A 13,649-nucleotide genomic window follows, 5' to 3' on the forward strand; every position below is an offset into this window, starting at 1 on the left:
CCTATAAGTGTCATTTAGTGGCCAATGACTCATCTGGAAGTAGGAAAATCAAACCCATTCTGTTATAAAGGATCAAATTTTACAATCTAAAAAGAAATTAAATCAGAACTAGATAACATCTTTGCCGAGGATGAGCAGTCACTCTCATTCCACTGCAAGAAGAATTTGGCTTTCAAACTAGGGTGTTAAAAATGGTGTTTCTGGTTGGCTAAGGTATGCACCCCAGCCAATTTGAACCCACCGCTCTAGTCAGGGTAAGTCAGATAGACACCAAGATAACCTGCGCTCACCCTCTGGTAGCTTGGCACAGAGCACGCAGGCTTATCTACAGAGGCAATGTGTAAAGCATTTGTGAAACACATACTCAGAGTAACGCAATGAAAACCCCACAAAAAGACTCCACACGGGGTTTAATGGATCATTATAGTATAAAGACATTCAGGCCAAAAAGATTAAAAGGCAGTATATAGTCTTTCAGATATGTATTTACAAAGATAATACTCATTATTATGATCAAAACAAGACCAAAACGATATGAAAAAGCATATATATAATTTTGAAAGTACGAGCCCCTTTGTGATAAGTTCAGGAAAAGTAAATGCACGCTTACTAAGGGCTTCACTGTAATTTCAGTAGTACTGTTGAAAGACAACAGTACCCATTTGGGATTAGCCAATGTACTTCGAAAGGCTGAAGTGGAGAACATTGTGCCTCAGTAAATCCTTTTGAGGAGTCTGAAGGTGCCCCAAGGGATCAGGCACAGTGCTACCACAAGAGGCCCCCCAGGGTCTCTCACATTGTTCAATACTGCTGCTCATAAGAGCCCAGTGTGGCCAAACTCGCACCAAGTACCTCATTTCAGCAGTTGCAGGGGTGAGGTTTTGGGTTCCTCAGGTCTTCCCTCTTTTGGGCAGGCGCTGCAGGGACTGAAGCACTGGTCTATTCTTGGGGGGCTGCGAGGTTGCGACACCTGATTGCAGCGATCTCCCACAGGACCCGGAGGTGACGTCAGCACTCAATGGTGAAGTAGCAGGCGTGCCGGCTCAAAGGACGCGCTTATTTCCCTGGCAACACGTCATCAGGGAATACGGCGCTGCTATCGCTGGGGAAACCCTCCATAAGGGCGCAGGCAACAGGGAAGGTCACAGAGCATCTTAGGATGGTCATATGCCGCGCAATCTCTTGGGGGGAGCCCTTCCTTCGTGGAGTGAGAGGCTCCGGTTTATTTTAGAGATCTAATTGCCGGACACACAGTCCAGAGGCAGAAATGCAGAAGCAGATTCTTTGACAGCCATGAGATTCTGAAAGAACAGGGGGCAAGCCAACAAGCCCGTAGAGAACACTTGTGGGGGCACAGGGAAGGTAGCACGCAGCAGGGCAGCACGTAAAAGTAGGTTACAAAGTGGCAGTCCCTCTTGCAGCCCAGCAGGCCAATGTTGCAAAGCCGTTAGCAAAATGGCGGTTCCTACTGGTAGCACAGTAGTCCTCCTGGCAATGTGCAGATGTAAAGCCAGCACCGTCTGGTTACACGTCCCACGCAGTGTCTGAAAACATGGGGTCAGCGCCCTAGTACTTCTACTCAAAAATGTTTTTGATGTATGGGGTGACTTCAAAAGAACCCTTAGAAGTGTACAAGAATCCCTTTCAACCCATCTCTGGCTCCAGACGATCAGTAGGGAGTAAATCAGCTCTTTGTGTGAGGGCAGGACACAACCTATTCAAATTTAAGTGGGAACCAGGACTCCCAGCCCAGGAAGACTATCAGAATGCAGATGTATTCCCTGTCACATCCAGCCCCTCCTGTGTTATGGCTGTCGAGAGAGAATCCACAAAGTGTAGCTATCACCAGCCCAGATGTGTATTAGAGGCAGGCTGCAAAGCACAATGAGTTATAAGCACAGAGAAAAGCCCACTTCTAAATGTGGCATTTCTAAAATTGTAATGTGAAATACAACTTCATCAGTAAGTAGCATTTATCACCACGATTCTGAACATACCAAACATGGCAACACCACTCCTTTCTGATCAGGAATTACCACTTTAAAGTATGAATGGGAATTCCCAATTCTAGCCTATGAGAGGAGTAGGCCTTATAGCAGTGAAAAAAAAACGGTTTGTCACTACCAGGAGATGCAAAACATAAAGGTACTTGTACTACTTACACAGCATCCTGCCCATAGGGCTTACCCACGGGTAACCTATATGTAGTAAAAGGGAAGTTTAAGGCTTGGCAAGTAGTTTTAAATGCCAAGTCAAAGTGACAGTAAACTGTGCACATAGGCCCTGCGATGGGAGGCTTGAGACAGGTTTGAAAAGCTACTTCTATGGGTGGCACAATAAGTGCTGCAGGCCCACTAGTAGCATATCATTTACACGCCCTGGGTATATGGGATACCATTTTACCAGGGACTTACAAGTAAATCAAATATGACAAACAGGTGTAAACCAATTATACTATGTTTCGAGGAGATAGCACATGCACTCTAGCATTGATTAGCAGTGGTAAAGTGAGCAAAGTCCTAAAGCCAACAAAAAGGTCAGACAAATAGGTGGAGGAAGGCAAAAGGTTTGGGGATAACCTTGCAGAAAGGGCCAGTTCCCACACAGGGGTAATAAACAGATTGTTTACAATTATTTCTGAGGAAAATGAAGTGTGATGAGACCCACTCTAAAATCTAGTGGTTCCTATACTTTCAGCATTACCTCAATGATTGGCATACATGGCTGAAAGGTCTATGTTGTCAGACACCATATAACTTCCTTAGGAAACAGCCACAAGGCAATCAAACCTCTATACCTCTATAAATTACATGACACCTTTGTGAACAGGGATAAAACATTTTATTGTTACTAGTTCTCAAAAAACTGGTGATATTGTTTCCCTGGTACGTAAAAGTGTAGCTGAACAAGTTAGGAAAGGAAACATCTTAAGGATTTTTTGACCCCTAGGCCAAACAGGTTTTGGGGCCCCTCTTTGGCACATATTTTAATTTATGATACAATTTCAGTTATTTCATGCCATTTTTGGTCAGGCACTGACAGTGAACAGGCACATTGGCCTAAATTCTAAATATGTTTATATCTAATATTCAAGGATAGTGATGTGCATTTTCAATAATGGAAGACAGCAGCAGCTCACTAATATTATTGCAAATTATCTCTGTGATTCCCTCCCATTTCTCCTATGTAAGTTCATGTTTTGCTCTAAAAGGATTATTTTATGGATGTTGTATGAAACACAAACACAACATTTCTCTGCAAAATGTCTATAATTGACTCCCACACATCACCCACATTGAAAATAAATTAAAAGAAAAAGGAATTGGTTGAAGAACGATTCAAGGTCATCAGGACGAACCTTTTAGCAGAACAGAGCCAGCTTTATTAGGGGGCCTCCTGAAAGGCTGAGGCCCTGGGTCAGCACACACTTTGCCCATGCCTTAAACTGTATCTGCCTTAGAATATTCCCCAGGCGTCAGTCTGGACATGGCAAATCTTAAGCAATTCCTCTGCATTTCGGTAGGTGGCATCGATCAGCTCTGCATTGGCGTCGTCCGTGACGGAAGTGACATTGTGGTACCCATATAAGCTCCACCGCGGAATGCTGACATCAGTTTCTTTCGGTTCTATTTCCGCAGAAAAAATGCTGAGCCATGTAAAAACAATGTTTGACTAGTGTGCAGTGTCTAATGGGCTCTTTAGGGTGACGAGCCCAGTTCGCAGAGCGGGGAGGATGGGAGGATCGGTGAGGAATCTACAGTTACAGTCTCTACTAGAAAAAGCGTCCTAGAAGGTGAGTAACTTGTTCTTCTGATAGAGACTTCTACCAGCATATTCCTCACCTTAGAATAACTACCCAAACAATACCTCCCCAGAGGTGGGTCTGCAAACTGGCTCAAACCAGAAAATCCTAGAAGACCAAACAGACAAAGTACCCATCTCGACGGACCTGACTGTCCAAGCAGTAGTGTTTTGTGAACATTTGGAGGGATGCCCACGTAGCAGCTTGGCAGATGTTTAGGACAGGTACCCTGCATGCCAGCCCAGTAGTAGCAGCCTTGGGCTAGTTGGAATGGGCCAGCAAGCCATCAGAAGACTTAGCTAATGCATAGCAAATCTTACTGCAGAGTACAATCCATCGAGAGATGGTCCTTTTTGCACAGCCTTGTCCTTTTTTTCGCTCCGGTGAACCCTATAAAGCGCTGATGGTCCACTTTCTGGTCCTTCTTGCAATCAATGTAGAATGAGAGAGCTCTCTTAGGGTCCAAGTGATGGAGTATCTCCTCCTCCTTGGAAGAATGAGGTGGAGCGAAAAATATATGCAGAGTGATAATATGACCAACATGAAATGGGGTGATAACCTTCACCAGGAAAGAGGCACACGTCCATAGGACTAGTTTGTCAGGGAAAAGGCTTAAGTACTGAGGGTAAAACTACAGAGCTTGAAGCTCGCTGCCCCTCCTGGACGATGTAATGGCCGCTAGAAAGACAGTCTCAAAAGTCAAGAGCTGCTAAGAACAGCTGTGTGAGGTCTTAAAGGGGGAACACATGAGAAATATGAGGACCAGATTGAAGTCCCTTTGGGGCATCCTGAAAATGATAGGAGGGAATAACTAATTATTTATTTATTTGAAGGTTTTATATAGCGCGAACAAGACCCTTGTGGGTATCAGAGTGCTTTACATGGCACATGACGGAAATAGGTACAGGCATAAAAAAAAATCTAAATATAGGTGATTCCAATACAAGGTGCTCAATAATACAGACTAGTAAATATATTACAGCAATAAGTAAATAAATCAAGGTAATTTGGCCATGAGAATCGCTTTCACTTCTTTTTTAAATGAGGCCGTGGAAGGGTTCAGTCTTGTTTCAGAGGGCAGAGCATTCCAGATACTGGGAGCCATTCCAGAGAAGGACTGGTTGGTAGTTGTTTTTTTGGCAAATTGTTGAGGCATCAGTAGAAGATTCCTGGAGCTTCTGGAGACTATATTACCAGAGGAGAGAACCAGTTTCTGAGCTAGGTAGCATGGGGTTTTAGGATATAAGGCCTTGTGCAGATCTGTTGCAGATCTTTCAGAAATATGTCCCAACTGGCGACTTGAAAAGGAAGAGTTGAACTGGCAACCGCAACAATGCCAAAATAGCTGACAAGCAACCTTTACCAGTGTCCAGTTCAAGGCCATGCCGGGCTAAAGATAGAACAAATAGCAATACCTAGGACAGCGGTGCAGAAAGGGGTCAACTGACTTGAGGCACACCAGACCTCCTGCCATCTCTGGATGTAGTCGCCATTCGTGATCCACTACAAGGCCTCGACCGCAGAGTTCATCCCTCGGTGTTTAATGAGCCTGCCAGGTGCTGCACAACCAAGAAGATGTCTGGGCACATCTGCCAAGTAAAGAGCCTTCTGGCACAGGATCCACATCCCCGCCCTGTTTGTTGCAATACCACATGGCGGTGGTGTTGTCAGTGAACACCTGAACTAGCCTTCCCTTGATGAATGGGAGGAAGACTTTCAATGCCAAGCGACTCACCCTCAGCTCCAGAATGTTGATCTCCACTACTCCGAAGTGGCCACCCCAACCCAGAAGTGACACATCACTCACCACTGTCCGTTCTGGGTGGGAAAAAGAGAGGGCTCTGATCGACCCAATCACAGTCCGCCAGCCACCACTGAAGATCTTCGGCAATCTCCTTCAAATCTGGATCAGGTCGGAGAGATTCTCCTGGGGCTGCACCCACTGGGACTTCAGACTCCACTACAGAACATGCATTTGCCATCTGGCCTGCTTCACCAACATGATGCAGGAGGCCATCAGACCCAGTAGCCTCAGAGCCAGCATCAATGAAATCCAGGACTGAGGCTGAAACATCAAGATCATAGCTCGAATATCCTGGACTCTCCACTCGGAATGATAGGCGCAAAACTGCACTAAATCCAGAATGGCTACGATGAAAGGATGCATCTGAGATGGAGGTAGGTGCGACTTTGGCATGTTGATAGAGAACACTAGTGAGTGCAAAAAGTTCACGTAGTCAGGAGGTGGGTAACAACTGCCTTGGAGAAACCCAGTCATCAGGTTAGGGGAAGACTGGAACCCACAACCTTTAAAGATGAGCTGCAATCCTTACCATCACTTGCTGAACACCAGTGGGCTACTGGTGAGGCCGAAGTGGACCATAGTGAACTGGAAAATACTTCTGGCCCCCGTGAACCGTAGGTAATGCCTGTTGGCTTGCAAGCCAGTAATGTGAACATAAAAGTCCTGCAAGTCCAACACTACCATCCAGTCTCCAGGGTTAAGGACAGACAAGGTCAGAGCCAAGAAGAGCATCTTGAATTTCTCTTGCTGTTGAAAGGAATTGAGAGGGTGCAGATCTAATATAGGATGAAGTCCTCTGTCATTTTTTGGCACCAGAAATTAGGGGGAATAGCATCAACTTCCTACTTCTGGACCAGGCTCCCTCTGAATTGCTCCTACAGCCAGAAGAACCTTCCCTTTCTGATGGAGGAAAGAGAGAGGGTCCTCTGTCAGCCATTCTTGGGATGGTGGCAAAATTGAAAATGTTTCTACGAATGGAAGAGAGTACCCCTTCCGCATAATTTGAAGCACCCACTCGTCAAAAGTAAGTGCAAAGTTGCATGCTCATGTGCGCATGTACACAGGCAGACATCTTTAAATGGATTTACATCCCATTCAAAGGTGTCAGCCTATTTGGGCATAGGCAAGACATATGTGGGTGCAGTTTTTGAATGTTTTTGTAAAACGTGATTCCAAAAACATTCATGCCTTCATGTGTACATGCTTGTGTAAACACTGGCACCCTTTTTTTTTTGCTGCAATAATAGTTTACAAACAAATTAAAAGCATTCACAAAGGCAATGGGATGGCGGCCAATGACAGCCATATTGCCTTAGCCAATGCTTGTCATTTATTTTGTGTGAGAAACTAACTGCAGGTTATCTTCTTTGCAGCAAGACTATTGCTATGCCCAAGAATAATTCCAACTTGGGCAACCCGAAGCTGAGAGCATTCTTGGTCCTTCGATTTCTGTGACCTGAATGGAGACTGAAAAGCAAAAAACTCAGTCGCCAAGCCAGCTTCAACTCGCTTTATAGACCCTCCCCACTTTCACCCATCCCGGCGTTTTTTGAAAGCATGGTTAACTTTATTTTGGTGCGTTCTCTCATAAAACAACATATGAAATATCATTGTACAAAGATTTTATATGGGGACGCCCATAAACCTTCAGTGGGGTCAGTCTGGTGATTCTGAATGAGCAGGAGGCTTCGGCCTATCATCTGCACGCTTGGAACAGAAGCACGTTGTTTATTTGTTACGCCCCATACGTGTGGTTAAGAGTAAGACCAGTGTATTTCGTCCTGATTGTGAGGCTTAGAGAGACAGTGGTGCGGGGGAATCCCCCCTTTGAAGCGCACACACCCCTGTAAGAGCGCTGTGTAGGCGGTGAGGTAAATGACGCGGGAGCCATGGAGGCTTAACACGGAGAAGGCAGCAGCGACTAGCCCTTTGAAGAAAACAGCATCTGCTCTGCATTCACCCCTCTAAGCCACCCCTGAAACAGGTGCTATAAAAGTCTCGTCCTCATCATAGCCAGGCCGGCATCCAGTGCAACTACTGCACTCATTATGCTAATACCCAAATGTAAAACGCCATGACAGCAGATGGAAACAACACAGGGCTAGAATGCTTGGACTCCTGTTCGTCTCGCGAGATAACGCGCCTAGGAAGGACAGATGGGGACAGCATGTTTTACCACAATCACACACTGCCAAATTCACATACAGCAGGGCATGTAAAAGTGCGCAGCTTAGCTTCGGGAGAAACAAAGTATTACAGTGTGAGATAGTGAGATAAAACTGAAAAATCATGCCTTTATTTTTATATTAATCAGATAGGCAGGGCTCTTCCAACATGGAATGCCTTTAGGGCACGCCAAGGGAGGAGGGTGACTAAAGGGAAACTGCTTCTGCACACCAAAGGTTCATAAAATTACCAGTGCAAATACCAGACCACATCTCCCCTGATTAACTACCGTGCTTTAGTCGATCCTTAAAGCCCTTTAACTAGCACGTTCTGCAGAGGAATGCTACTTGAGAGAGAAAGAAAGAACTAAGGGGCAGATGTATCAAAATGCCTATTTGCGATTCTCAAATATCGATTTTTTGAGAATCGCTATTTGAGAATTGCAAAATGGTATGGGGCAGATGTATCAAAGGGTTTTTACCCATTATGTGTCTATGGGAAAATGCGTTCATACATATGGCCCTATGTATCTAAAAAAAAATCGCAATTCTTTAGCGATTTCTTAATATTCCTTATTTGCGAATAGCAAATTGCAAATTCGCAATTAAGGAATAATTTCCCATTCATTTCTTTGGGCCAGGAGGCCCATTGGAATGAATGGGATGTTATTCTCAATTTGCGATTCTCAATTTGCGAATCGCAAATTGAGAATAATTTCAAGGATACAAGGGTGTCATAAGGACACCCTGATGCACCCCTGAAATGAGCATGTGTGCGCATATGGCGCACATGGGGCATGTATGTGCGCCACATTTCACCTTCACAAATGGCAAAAAGTGCATTGGAGAAAGAAATCGCAAATTACCACCCACCTCAAGTTGGTGGTAATTTGCGATTTCTTAATTAGGAATCGCACAACTTGGATGCTTCATACATAGCATTTAAGGAATCGCAATTTGCGATTCCTTAAATGCTGACGCAAAGTTAAGGAATCGCACATTTTGCGATTCCTTAATTTTGCGATGCGATTTCAATAATACATCGCATTTTCCGATTTTTTTGTCGCAAAAGCTGCTTTTTTGCGAATCGCAGCGTTTGCGACAAAAAATCGTTTGATACATCTGCCCCTAAGTTACTGTGTAGGAGAAAAGCTAACCAAAGGATAACAACTGAAGACAGGAGGAATATTACAACAACTGAAGAGGGGTTGGTAAAACGGGAAAAAAATCAATCATGAATGATTAATCCTGTATTGCCATAAAAATTCACAGGTAAGGTATGAAGAGAAATTATAACAGAAATATATATGGCAATATTGTGTTATTTAGACTGAATATTTTTGCATTTTATATGATATAGCTTCCGATTCATGCTCATTTGGATTAAACTCGTACATCAAGCCAAACTTTGAAAAGGGCTCATACATTATGTTTATAATAATTTTTCATGTGTGAAAAAATTCTTTTTATTAGTGAACTTGCTACAGGTGTTTGCATTAATTCAGATATTTTAGGTACGGTTTAGGTATAGAGAAGCTTTAGTTTGTTACACCAGGTACAGTGAAATCTTTATTACCCCTTTTCCCACACCCTGTTGGATTTCAGGATCACAAGGTATCAAGAGGAACATGGGAGTTAATTAAAAAGAAGCAAAGGGAGGTTAGGACTTTGAGCACAAACTTCAACTAGTTCGATAACCAGTGGAGAATGAAGAGAGAAAAAAATAGAAAATCTAATAAAACAAGCAAAATATAATTAGGTCCGACCTTGCTTTCATCATTGGAGTGAGTTCAAAGCCTTTTTCTGTCTGGTGCATGCCTATTTAACAGCTCCTGAAGAGCCTGGACAAGAATAATCTGCTAACCAGAGCAGTAGAAGTGTTGGAATGCAACATACGCTCTATTGGCATCTACAAATATATCCTATTTGTAACTTCTCATGATCAACACAGGGAGTTTCCATTAGTATTTATATTTAAGACAGTAATACAAATCATCTGGAGATGTAGCACATTTTGCAATGCTTATGGCTTTTGTTACAATAGCATCTTTCATATTTTGAGAACAGCACTGTTGAGAGTAAGATACCTTACAGCTAAAAAAAAAACCAACCATCTCAATCACTCCCATAAAATACGTATTAGTTTGACATCAAGAAAAGTGGTAAATCTTCAATTAAATGGAAGTGACGTTTATAGAGAATCAAACACTTTCCACACTATTATATGTAATCCAACAGCTCTTTCAGCAACACACAGCAAAACAACATGTCCGCATTTGGTCAATCGTGTGGTCAACCGAAGTTGATCTGTCAAACAACTCTTAAGCAAACACTACTACAAAATAAATACTGTGCTGTTGAAATATATTGATATATATTCAATAATATAATTTCTCAACAATAAGAATCTCATACTCCAAATATTGTGTGTGTCCTCAATTCAAATTTCATCCATATTTATTCAATCATTCACTCACAGAAAGGGGAGCGCCTTAGTTGGGTTCACTTTGCATAAATTAGGGTGCAAATCCTAAATTGTCTTAAATGTGACAACGTTTTTCGCAGAAATAAAACATGTTGCTACTTACAATCAATGTTGTAATTGTTGCAGGATTTGTACTTCCAGGGACGCTGTTTTAATTTTTTTAAAGTGTTTTACTTATTCTGTCCTCCATGTTGTGACCTGTCTCCATCCCTTCAACCATCGCCATTTAATCATTTAATATAGAAAAAAGATGATCGTACTCATAAATAGCCTTTATTTGAGACATGCACATATTGAAATTTATGTTTTCTTCATCGAGGTTTACTAATTAATTTTCCCGGTTGGAATCGTCTTAGACCAGCCAATAAGCTTTTGGCTTAATAATTTCCTAAAATTACTCTTTCAAGAGCATCCCTTTATGGGTCATATCGCCTTAATCCCTTACCACTGGGCACAACGTTCTCCAGGCTGAGATAATAGAGTGGGGGAAATATATCCTCCTTACGGTTTTGGTAGTTTTTCCAGAGTGACTTATTATCTTAAAACGTTTATGCCGTGTGGACGCTGATATGTGTTCCAAATGGATTAAGGCAACATTTCCCATATTAGGAATGATTTCGAGGATAAATGTGACCCCCTGATGGACGTGAACCTTTAAGAAGCCCTGCAGGGACACTAAGAATTAAGAAACTTCACATTTTTCACCTATTGGTTTAATTTTTTTTAAAATTCTATGTGGGATTATTTATGTTTGTCCTGAAGAAGGTGGCAAAAAATGTGTGAGATCTACCTAAACGCATCAATGAAATCAAAAATACGAAATCTGTGCAAATGTTGGATACGAGAGATGGTAATCCTTATACCACATCAAGCATCATTTTTATCGATGGAATGGATCAGTAGGCTTGTATAGACAATTGCTGTTGTCGTCTTTGTCTCTCCCTGTTTTGTCTACATTTGGTCTTCTGTTTACAGTATAAAATTGCATTACACCCTATTGTGAGGGTTTTAACTGCAAGACATTTTTCTTAATTAATAATTGTATTTTACCTTGCGACTGGCACAATTATTAATTTCATTATTGTGACATTGTTGATGTATACATTGCAAGACTTGGACTTTCTAATTGAAAAGGATACCTGAAAACACGCTACTAAAGCTCAATGTCATTTAATACTGCAGTGGTACCGAATTTGTAGATTTAATAGTGTTTGTAATATTAGCCCAAGGGATATTTGAAGAGTGAATGCAGTATTTAAATGTGGATTGATGATTTCCCAAGGGGAGATTTGACTACTGTTTACAACAGTGCTCTGTCCCTTTGTTGCATGGGGATTCTCTCATACTTTATTGATCCATTGCACATCTACCTTGAAAACGCAAAAGGTCTCAGAAGTGACAGATCCTGCTACGCAGTGTCGCACCGCCGCAGATCAGATCCAGTACAGCAAGTCTTTCTTTTCTCATTTTATCCCAACGCACTTCCACCCTAGGGCCACACTTTGTTTAATGAGTTTCTATTCCCTGAACGGGTTCGGCCCTGAAAGGGATAGTAGGTCCAGCATCGGCTCCAGTGTTGTCACTGTGGTTGGGACCAGGTGAGTGCATGACACTAGGTATATATGTCAAGGGCAGTCAAAAAGACAGGATCGAGAAGTAATTGACTATGGGTGTGGAGGGACACAACTGTAAGGAATACTAAACCTCTGAAGGAACTGGGGGGCAAGTTAACCAAGAACGGAGTTCACAAGATGGGCAGCAGGTTTACCAGGAGTGTAAATATGTTCATGGAATGTATAAGAAAATATGTATGTTTGACAGTTCCAGTGCCAGAAGCCTCATGAGTATCACAGTTCTGTTGTGGAGGGAAGCTTTGGAAGCCTCTTGCCTGCCACAAGGCCTTACTTCTGCTCTATGGTGCTTCACCACAATATTACAGTCACTAGCACCTTGGTTAAAGGTCCTGGGTGTGAGTTAAATTATTTATTTGGACAATATGTTGTTGATGGCTCCAGAAGGAGACAGATGGATAGCAGGCAGCAATGTCAATATGATTGTGGGAGAATATGGGATTTGTGGAAGATACATAAGTCCTGTTTGATACTTCTGCAGGAGTTACATTTCTTAGGTTTGCAAATCCAGACAGTAGAGAATATTTCAAGGTTACCCAAAGAGACACTGACAAGATGGGAGAGATAAAAAGGGTTTTGAATCTGGAGAAGGTGTATTTAAGGAATCTGGCAAGAAGAGTAGGATTCTATTATCATCCATCTAAACACATTCCCAGGGCCATTGCATTATTGAATGGTGTAAAAGTCGAGGAAGGATATTTGTAGTTATAAATTAGGTATTCTCAGGAGATGCAGTTCAGTGAAGAGGTTCAGAAGGAACTGAGCTGGTGATTAGAAAATCTGGAGTTGTGGCATGGTCACGCAAATTTAGGAGATTTTCCAGAGCTTGTGATAAAATCGGACACCAGCTTGGAGAATAGGGACCGAATGTGAGGAGGCAGAGGAGTAAATAGTGGTCACAGACAAAGAGGCATATTATAAAGACTTAGTAGAGACCGATGCTAGGACACGGAAACATACACACACACGGACACACACACACACGCATGCACACACACACACGGATTTACATCAAATTTAGAAGAAAGAATGCTTTTGTGACTAGGTGAAAATAAGTTCAATAGTTTTTGAGAAATTAACCCTCAGAAACCGTGTATAGATCACGCCCCGGAGGATCTGCTCAGTCTACATATCTCAAGATGAGATAAGACTGGCTGACACAACTTCAACAATAATGTGGCAGCAGCCATCTTAGGACTCAGGACTCAATCCTGAGTCCTAGAACAAATGTTAAAAAAAGGTAGAAGGGTGCAGGGTAATGTTAATGTTAAGAATAATTTATAGAGCGCACGTACACCAGAAGGTGTGATAGGATACCGTCTATTACCTGCGGAGAAGTCAGTTGTAGGCTTGCGCAAAGAGCCAAGTTTTGAGTAACTTTCTACATTTCTGGAGGTCCGGGGGAAAGGAGTTCCACAGACTGGGGGTGAGAGCCTCAAATCTGCAGCCTCTCAGCCGTTTCCATTTGAACTTGGGTGGAGAGAAGCCAGAGGTGAGCTGGTCGGAGGTTGCGGGAAGGGGTGTGCTTGAGAATCAAGTTGTTGATGAACATGGGATTTTGACCGTGCAAGCATTTGAAAATCAAGCATCCAGTTTTAAAAGTGCAGCGTTGGAGAATGGGGAGCCAGTGCAATTTCCTAAGGAGTGGGGTCGCTGGTTGCCACCTCGGTTGTTGGAGGATCAGTCTGGCGGCCTGATTCTGGACCATCTGTAGCCGTTTAAACAGGTACTGTGGCATGCCCAGGTAGACAGAGTTTGCGTA

At 42.8% G+C, this 13,649-nt stretch overlaps 1 protein-coding gene across 1 annotated transcript in view; it reads right to left on the bottom strand.

The window, feature by feature from the left end:
- GSTCD (glutathione S-transferase C-terminal domain containing) overlaps positions 1-13,649 on the bottom strand; it is a 991,325-nt gene that overhangs the window by 615,808 nt on the left and 361,868 nt on the right. The gene's annotated exons all lie outside the window — the stretch shown is intronic.

Source organism: Lissotriton vulgaris, chromosome 3_1 (assembly GCF_964263255.1).
Source record: "Lissotriton vulgaris chromosome 3_1, aLisVul1.2, whole genome shotgun sequence".
In the NCBI taxonomy this organism is placed as follows: domain Eukaryota; kingdom Metazoa; phylum Chordata; class Amphibia; order Caudata; family Salamandridae; genus Lissotriton; species Lissotriton vulgaris.